This window comes from Hordeum vulgare, chromosome 1H (genome assembly GCF_904849725.1).
Source record: "Hordeum vulgare subsp. vulgare chromosome 1H, MorexV3_pseudomolecules_assembly, whole genome shotgun sequence".
NCBI classification, from domain to species: domain Eukaryota; kingdom Viridiplantae; phylum Streptophyta; class Magnoliopsida; order Poales; family Poaceae; genus Hordeum; species Hordeum vulgare.
In genome coordinates, this window is record NC_058518.1 from 274,919,081 (window position 1) to 274,929,053 (window position 9,973).

A 9,973-nucleotide genomic window follows, 5' to 3' on the forward strand; every position below is an offset into this window, starting at 1 on the left:
TTGCGGTGTGTTAGTCGAGATCCGATGAATTGTGGATTTATGATCAGATTATATATGAGTCTTATTTGAGTTTCTTTTGATCTCTTATATGCATGATTTCATATCCTTGTAATTCTCTTTGAGTTGTCGGTTTTGTTTGGCCAACTTGATCTATGATTCTTGCAATGGGAGAAGTGCTTGGTTTTAGGTTCATACCGTGCGGTGGCCTCACCCAGTGACAGAAGGGGTAGCGAGACACGCATCGTGTTGTTGCCATCAATGGTAAAAAGATGGGGTTTTCATCATTGGTTTGAGTTTATCCCTCTACATCATGTCATCTTGCTTAAGGAGTTACTCTGTTCGTCATGAACTCAATACACTAGATGCATGCTGGATAGCGGTCGATGTGTGGAGTAATAGTAATAGATGCAGAAAGTATCGGTCTACTTGTCTCGGACGTGATGCCTATATCTATGATCATTGCCTCAGATATCGTCATGACTTTGCGCGGTTCTATCAATTGCTCGACAGTAATTTGTTCACCCACCGTAATATTTGCTATTTTGAGAGAAGCCTCTAGTGAACACTATGGGCCCCGGGTCTACTTCGCACCATATTTTCATCCTTACACTTTTACTTCATTGCACTTTCCTGCTTCAGATCTCACTTTGTAATCAATCTTGAAGGGATTGACAACCCCTTTATAGCGTTGGGTGCAAGCTCTTTTGTGTTTGCGCAGGTACTCTGGACTTGACGAGATTCTCCTACTGGATTGATACCTTGGTTCTCAAACTGAGGGAAATACTTACTGCTCCTGTGCTGCATCACCCTTTCCTATTCAAGGGAAAAACCAACGCAAGCAAGTCTCCGTCAACGTGTCAATTTCTAGCACTGTTGTTTGAGAAGTAGCAATGCTTATGTGAAGAAACTTCAGCCTGAGAAGCTCAAACCCAAAGCAGAAAAATGGATCTTCATATGATACCCTAAGGAAACTATTGATCTGAAGGCAAAATATTTGTTACCAAGAACGGATCCTTTCTAGAGAAAGAGTTTCTCTCCAAAGAAGTAAGTGGGAGGACAGTAGAACTTGATGAGTTAATTGAAACCCCTCTCGAACCAGAAAGTAGCATAGCACGGAAAAATATTCCCGTGGTGCCTGCACCGACTAGAGAGGAAGTTAATGATGATGATCATGAAACTTTGGATCAAGTTACTACTGAACCTCGAAGGTCACCGGGTTGCACGTGTGTTGAACGTGGAGGCGTCGTTGTTCTGCGCTTTGGATCACATCTACCGCGATCTGAATCGCTACGAGAACGACTCCATCACCCGCATTCATAGTAACGCTTCCGCTTAGCGATCTTCAAAGGTATGAATATGCTCTACCCCTTGCTCGTTGCTAGCATTACCTAAATTGATCTTGGTGTTTCGTAGGAAATTTTTTGAATTTCTTCCTCGAGCCCCAACAGGAATTACTCACGAATGGCGGAGAGCATCATGAAATTGGTGATGAAGGATGGTTAGTGATGACGATGGCGTCAATTTCCCCTCTCCGGAGCCCAAATCAGACTCGAGATCTGCCCTCCCGAGGAAGAACAGGAGGTGGCGGCGGCTCCGTATCGTGACACGCGGTGAACTCTTCTCTTTCATTTTTTTCTCCTCGTATAGGAATATATAGAAGTGGAAACTAGGTCAGTGGAGCCTCAGGGGCCCCACAATCCAGGGGCGCGGCCTAGGGGGGTCGCGCCCTGCAGGCTTGTGGCCAGGTGGTGGCCCCCTCCGGTAGATTCTTTCGCCAATATTTTTTATTAACTCCAGAAATATTCTCTGCAAATTTCCAGGTCAATCCAAGAACTTTTATTTCTGCACAAAAATAACACCAAGGCAATTCTGCTGAAAATAGCGGCAGTCCGGGTTAGTTCCATTCAAATCATGCAAATTAGAGTCCAAAACAAGGGCAAAAGAGTTTGGAAAAGTAGATACGTTGGAGATGTATCACACCTCTGAATGAGCTTACAAAGAAGGATGTGCATTATGCTTGGGGTACCGCACACGAAGAAGCCTTCACGGTTTTGAAAGATAAGTTAACACATGCTCCTTTACTCCAACTTCCTGATTTTAATAAGACTTTCGAGCTTGAATGTGATGCTAGTGGAATTGGGTTAAGAGGTGTGTTATTACAAGATGGTAAACTGTTGCATACTTTTCTGAAAAATTGAGTGGGCCTAGTCTCCATTATTCTACTTATGATAAGGAATTATATGCTCTTGTTCAGACTTTGGAAACATGGCAACATTATTTATGGCCCAAAGAATTTGTCATACATTCTGATCATGAATCTTTGAAACATATTAGAAGTCAAGCAAAACTGAACCGTAGACATGCTAAATGGGTTGAATAGACTTTCCCATGCGTCATTAAACACAAGAAGGGTAAAGAAAATGTTATTGATCATGCATTGTATCGTCATTATACTATGCTTTCACAACTTGACTTTAAAATATTTGGTTTGGATACCATCAAATATCAATATGTGCATGATGCTGATTTTAAAGATGTGTTGGAGAATTGTAAAGAATGGAGAACATGGAACAAGTTCATCATCAATGATGGATTTGTGTTCCGTGCTAACAAGTTATGCATTCCAGCTAGCAGTTATGCATTCCAGCTAGCTCCGTTCGTATTTTGTTGTTATAGGAGGCGCATGGAGGAGGATTGATGGGACACTTTAGCGTAAAGAAGATGGAGGACGTACTTGCTACACATTTCTTTTGGCCCAAGATGCGACGTGATGTTGAGCGTTTTGTTGCTCACCGCACGACATGTCAAAAAGTTAAGTCACGACTCAATCCTCATGGTTTATATATGCCTTTGCCTATACCTAGTGTTCCTTGGGAGGATATATCTATGGAATTTGTTTTAGGTTTACCTCGAACAAAGTAGGTGAGGGATAGCATATTTGTTGTCATGGACAGATTTTCAAAAATGGCACACTTTATACCATGTCATAAAAGTGATGATGTTGCTAATGTGGCCGATTTGTTCTTTCGTGAAATTATTAGCTTGCATGGTGTGCCAAATAGGATTGTTTCAGATCGTGATGCTAAATTTCTTAACAACTTTTTGAGATGTTTATGGGATAAGTTGGGGACAAAACTGCTTTTTAGTACTAGATGTCACCCCCAAACCGATGAACAAACTGAAGTAGTCAAAAGATCGTTTTCTACTATGCTTAGGGTTATTTTGAAGAAAAACCTGAAAATGTGGGAAGAATGCTTGCCTCATATTGAATTTACTTATAATTGTTCGCTCCATTCTACTATCGAGATGTGCCCTTTTGAAGTTGTGTATGGTTTCTTACCTCATGCACCTATTGATTTGTTACCTCTTCCATCTTCGAAGAAGGTTAATTTTGATGCTAAAGAACGTGTTGATTTGATATTAAAGATGTGAAAGGACGTGGATGTCGCCTAGAGGGGGGTGTGAATAGGCGCTTTAAAATAATTAACACCAAGTGGCAATATCTCAAATATACACATTTTCTAGGCTTGTAATATGCACATAGCATATTACTCCCCCATAATGTGATAACCCAACATTTAATAACAAGTGGAAAATGAAAACCAACAAGAGATAATTAATAAACCATTTAGAATCTGAATTTCTCATTAGTAAGACATACCACATAGAGACTAGATAATCTTGAAATAACAATACTAAGTAGTATTCCTCATGTATACACATTTATAGGATTGTGAGGTGCGCAAAGCACATCACTCCCCCACAATGGGATAATCCATTAATCTCTCAAAAGAGCCAACTAAGATACAAGCAATGCAAAAAGGCTCAACACAAGACTCACATGTACATGATGTGCAAACCAATATACACACACTTGATTACTCAAGATAAGCCAGTTGGAAGCACAACATATACAAGCACATGCAAGGTACAAAACCACAACATGCAAAGGGGCAAGTAACTATCAATGTAACCAATTTAAGCCCAAGTTACCGTAAGAGGCCACATTGTATATAAGATAGAAACTCGATAATCCAAATGACTTGGCTTGAGATAATATGAATGACGAAGATCCCTTAATTCTTCATAATTTAGCAAAGTCTCCAATGCCCTCCAACATCGCCTATTAATCAAGTTTAAGCTTGTGGGTCCCCAACCAAGTTGGGTCCTAAGAGGTTACTCACAATAGGCTTGGCTACCCAAATGGTTCTTTTCTTGACACCACTTTGAGTACCAACAAACTTGGGAAACACATTGCCAACCTTATCCTTCCCAAGAGAATAGATATCATCAATAATTATTGGGTTGGATAAGTTACCTCTCGTGCAAGAAGAAGCAAAGTGACCCTTCTCACAACATAAGTAGCAACATCTACCCTTTACCTTTTCCCAAATGATTTCTCAACTTGAGGAGTGTTGGCTTGGGTCTTCTTGGGAAGAGGCCTTTCTTCAACTTGTAGTTGTGTATGCGATTGAACTTGTGGCCGCTTCCCTTGTTGCTTGTTTTGAGAATCCTTTGGAGGAGAAAAACCCATATCTACGATTCGCTCTAAATTTGGGTCCATGAGCCTAAAGAGATTAAGCATGTGAATTACCCAAACATCAAAATTTGTGCCATCAAAATTAAGAGTGTTAGAGAATCCTAATACCCTAGTCGACATCCTTACTCTCTAGGTGGTTAAACCTAATAATAATAGACCTGGATCTAATACCAATTGAAAGGACGTGGATGTCGCCTAGAGGGGGGTGAATAGGCGCTTTAAAAAATTACAGTTTAGGCTTGAACAAATTCGAAGTAAAACTAATGTTTAATTTGTCAAGCACAAAACCTAAAACAACTAGGCTCACCTATATGCACCAACAACTTATGCTAAACAAGATAAACAACTAAGTGATAGCAAGATATATAACAAGAAACAATATGACTATCACGAAGTAAAGTGCATAAGTGAAGGATTCAGGTAAGAGATAACCAAGGCATGCGGAGACGATGATGTACCCCAAATTTCACACCCTTGCGGATGCTAATCTCTGTTTGGAGTGGTGTGGAGGCACAATGCTCCCCAAGATGCTGATACGTATCCATCGTATCTACTTTTCCAAACTCTTTTGCCCTTGTTTTGGACTCTAATTTGCATGATTTGAATGGAACTAACCCGGACTGACGTTGTTTTTAGCAGAATTGCCATGGTGTTGTTTTTGTGCAGAAATAAAAGTTCTCGGAATGACTTGGAAACTTACGAGGATTTCTTGTGGAATATATAAAAATACTGGCGCAAGAATTACTCGAAGACACGGGGCCAGGGGCCCACGAGCCCAGGAGGAACCCCCCCCCCTAGGGCGCGCCTGGTAGGCTCGTGGGGCCCACGTAGCTCCGCAGCCTCCAACTCCAACTCTATGAAGTCTCTCTCGCCCAGGAAAAATTAGGACAGACGAGTTCATCGCATTTCACGATACGAAGCCGCCGCCACCTCCTGTTCTTCCTCGGGAGGGTAGATCTGGAGTCCGTTCTGGGCTCCGGAGAGGGGAAATCGACGTCGTCGTCATCATCAACCATCCTTCATCGCCAATTCTATGATGCTCTCCATCGTTCGTGAGTAATCTCATTGTAGGCTTGCTGGACGGTAATGGGTTGGATGAGATGTATCATGTAATCGAGTTAGTTTTGATGGGGTTTGATCCCTAGTATCCACTATGTTCTAAGATTGATGTTGCTACTACTTTGCTATGCTTAATGCTCGTCACTAGGGCCCGAGTGCCATGATTTCAGATCTGAACCTATTATGTGTGTTCATCAATATATGTGTATTCTTGATACTATCTTGCAAGTTGTAGTCACCTACTATGTGTTATGACTCGGCAACCCCGGAGTGACAATAGCCGGAACCACTCCCGGAGATGACCATAGTATGAGGAGTTCATGTATTCACTATGTGCTAATGCTTTGTTCCGGTTCTCTATTAAAAGGAGACCTTAATATCCCTTAGTTTCCATTAGGACCCCGCTGCCACGGGAGGGGTGGACAAAAGATGTCATGCAAGTTCTTTTCCATAAGCACGTATGACTAAATACAGAATACATGCCTACATTACATTGATGAACTGGAGCTAGTTACATATCACCCTATGTTATAACTGTTACATGATGAATGTCATCCGACATAATTATCCATCACCGACCCAATGCCTACGAGCTTTTCCTATACTGGTCCTTGCTAAGTTACTTTACCGCTACTGATGTCACACTTGCTATACAAATCACTACTCCTACTGTTACCGCTACTACCGCTACTGTCATACTATTTTGCTACTAAAACTCTGCTGCAGATACTAAGTCTTACAGGTGTGGTTGAATTGACAACTCAACTGCTAATACTCGAGAGTATTCTTTGTCTCTCCTTGTGTCGAATCAATAAATTTCGGTTGAACACTCTACCCTCAAAAACTGTTGCGATCCCCTATACTTGTGGGTTATCAAGACCTTTTTCTAGCGCCGTTGCCGGGGAGCATAGCTCTGTTCTCTAAGTCACTTGGGATTTATATCTTTTGATCACTATGAGGAATCCAAGAGATCCAAAAACTAAAGTCTTGCCCTCAACTACAAGTACAGGTAAGGAATTGCCATCTAGCTCTGCACTTGATTCACCTTCAGTTATGAGTACATTTGCGACACCACCACCTATTTGTAATTCTGATATGTCGCGTGTGCTTGATGATGCTACTTCTATTATCCATGATGCTTATGATGATGCTTTTCTTGATAATGATATGCCACTCAGTGAATTTCTCGATGCACAAATTGCTAGAGTCACTTCTGATACTTCTGAAACTGATGAAATTATTGAAATGGAACCTGCTGTTTCACCTGTTAGACCTAGCTCTCCTAGATATGAATTGCCTAATATACTTGAGGGTTATGTTATGGAGGGAGAGGTAGCTGAAGACTTTCTTGCTTGTAAGGATAGCTATGATCTTGAGAATTTATTACGCAAGTGGAAAGAAAAATCTCTGAATGCTAGAATGAAATATGATCCTAAGTTTGCTACTTCACCCATCTTTGTTACTGATAAGTATTATGAATTCGCTGACGAACCTGAGTTAATCACTTTGGTTGAATCTCATCCTTTTCATGGGTTTGAATCTGAAACTGTTGTAGCACATCTTACTAAACTGAATGATATAGCCGCCCTATTCACGAATGAGGAAAAAATTCGCCATTACTATATCCTTAAGTTGTTTCCTTTCTCACTAAAGGGTGATGCTAAAACTTGGTTTACTTCTCTTGCTCCTGGTTGTGTGTGTAGTCCCCAGGATATGACTTACTACTTCTCTGAGAAATATTTTCCTGCCCATAAGAAACAAGCTGCCTTGCAGGATATATATAACTTTGTGCAACTTGAAGAAGAGAGTCTCCCACAAGCTTGGGGGAGGCTTGTCTAGTTACTTAATGCTTTGCCTGATCACCCTCTTAAGAAAAATGAAATACTTGATATCTTTTATAATGGACTAACCGATGCTTCTAGGGACCACCTAGATAGTTGTGTTCTCAGGGAAAGAACTGTGGAACAAGCTAAAATTCTATTGAATAATATCTTGAGCAATGATAATGCTTGGACTATTCCCAAACCACCTCCGAAGCCAACTCCAAAGAAAAGAGGTATTCTATTCCTCAGTCTTGAAGATATGCAAGAAGCCAAGAAATCTATGCAAGAGAAAGGTATTAAATCTGAAGATGTTAAGAATCTACCACCTATTGAAGAAATACATGGCCTTGATAACCCGACACAAGTAGTAGAGGTAAATTCTCTTCGTAGATTCAATGAGAGTGATATTCCTTATGATAAACCTTCTAGCTTATGCTTAGATTAATTTGATAACTATGTTGCCAAATAATAAAGTTTTAATGATTATGTTTGCAGACAACTAAAACAAAATGCTCGTATGATTAATCATATAAGTGCTTGTGTGTATAGAAATGTTAATGATCTTAAGCTTATTGGTAAACATGCTTCTATGGTCACTACTCAAGTAGAACAACTACTTAAGGCTCAAAATGACTTGCTTAATGAGTTGAATTACAATTCTGTTAGAGTTGTTACTAGAGGTGGTAGAATGACTTAGGAACCTTTGTATCCCGAGGGCCATCCTAAGAGAATTGAACAAGATTCTCAAGGAGTTAACACTGATGCACCTGGTCATCCTGGTAATAGGAAGAAAAAGAAAGATGATAGGAACTTGCATGCTAGCAAACTTGTTGTTGTTACACCCGAGAATCCAAATGATGTCTCTATTTCTGATGCCGAAACACAATTTGGTGATGAAGATGAGCCTAGTGATAATATTGATAATGGTGTTCATGTTGATGCTCAACCTAGTAATGATAATGATGTGGAGATTGAACCTGCTTTTGATCTTGATAACACACAACCTAAGAATAGGAGATATGATAAGAATGATTTTATTGCTAGGAAGCATAGTAAAGAAAGAGAACCATGGGTTCAGAAACCCATGCCCTTTCCTCCCAAACCATCAAAGAAAAAGGATGATGAGGATTTTGAGCACTTTGTTGAAATGATTAGACCTGTCTTTTTGCAAATGCGCTTGACTGATATGCTTAAAATGTCTCCTTATGCTAAGTACATGAAAGATATTGTGACTAATAAAAGGAAGATACCTGATGTTGAGATTTCCACCATGCTTGCTAATTACACTTTTAAGGGTGGGACTCCTAAGAAACTAGGTGATCCCGGAGTGCCCACTGTACCTTGATCCATTAAAGGAAATTATGTTAAAACTGCTTTATGTGATCTTGGAGTCGGTGTTAGTGTTATGCCTCTCTCTTTATATCGTAGACTTGAATTGGATAAGTTGACACCTACTGAAATTTCTTTGCAAATGGCCGACAAATCAACTGCTTTTCCTATCGGCATTTGCGAGGATGTGCCTGTTGTGGTTGTGAACGTTACTATCTTAACGGACTTTGTTATTCTTGATATTCCCGAAGATGATGCCATGGCGGTCATCCTTGGAAGACCCTTTTTAAACACTGCAGGGGTTGTTATTGATTGCACCAAAGGAAATGTCACTTTCCATGTGAATGGTAATGAGCACATGGTGCACTTTCCGAAGAAACAATATCGAGTTCATTGCATTAATGCTATTGAAAAATCTTCATCAATTATTATTGGAAGCTTTGAATGCCCTATTCCTACTGTCAAGATGAAATATGATATACTTGTTGGGGATATGCACATCCCCGTTGAGGTAACCTAGTGATTATTCAAAAATTCTCCGGTTTTATGTGATTCAAAAAAAGTTTGTCAAGGAGACTTGATCAACCTCATTGACGAATTTATTTTGATGACCATGAGATGGACGAATCTAGAAGTCACAACCTTTTGTTCCCAACTTTTACTTTCTGTTGTTTAGTAGAAAAATAATAATTTTAGCCTTATTTTCCTGTTTTCCGCGTTTTCCATTTAATAAAAAAGTGACCTGAAAATAAAAATATTCCAATTGCCCTGAAATTCAAGTATGATTTTTTCTGGAATATTTAAAAATTTCTAAGATAGATAACTAGTCAGGGGGATGCACCAGTGGGCCACGAGCCCAGGGGGAGCGCCCACCCCCCTGGGCGCGCCTGGTAGGCTCGTGGGTCCCACGTGGCCCCCCTCCACTTATTCCAGTACCCGTCTCCTTTGTCTACCTTTAGAAAAAAATCATTCCACAGCTCAAACCCGTGTTCTTGCTCATTTTGATGCATTTTTCGATCTCCTTGTGCAAAGCCCCATTCACCAAACTGTTTTCGGGAATTGTTCCTTGGTATGTGACTCCTCCATTGATCCAATTAGTTTTTGTTCTAGTGCTTTACTCGTTGCATATTATTGCTGCCTTGGTGACCTGATAACCCTCAAGTATAGGGGATTGCAACAGTCTTTGAGGGTAGAGTATTCAACCCAAATTTATTGATTCGAC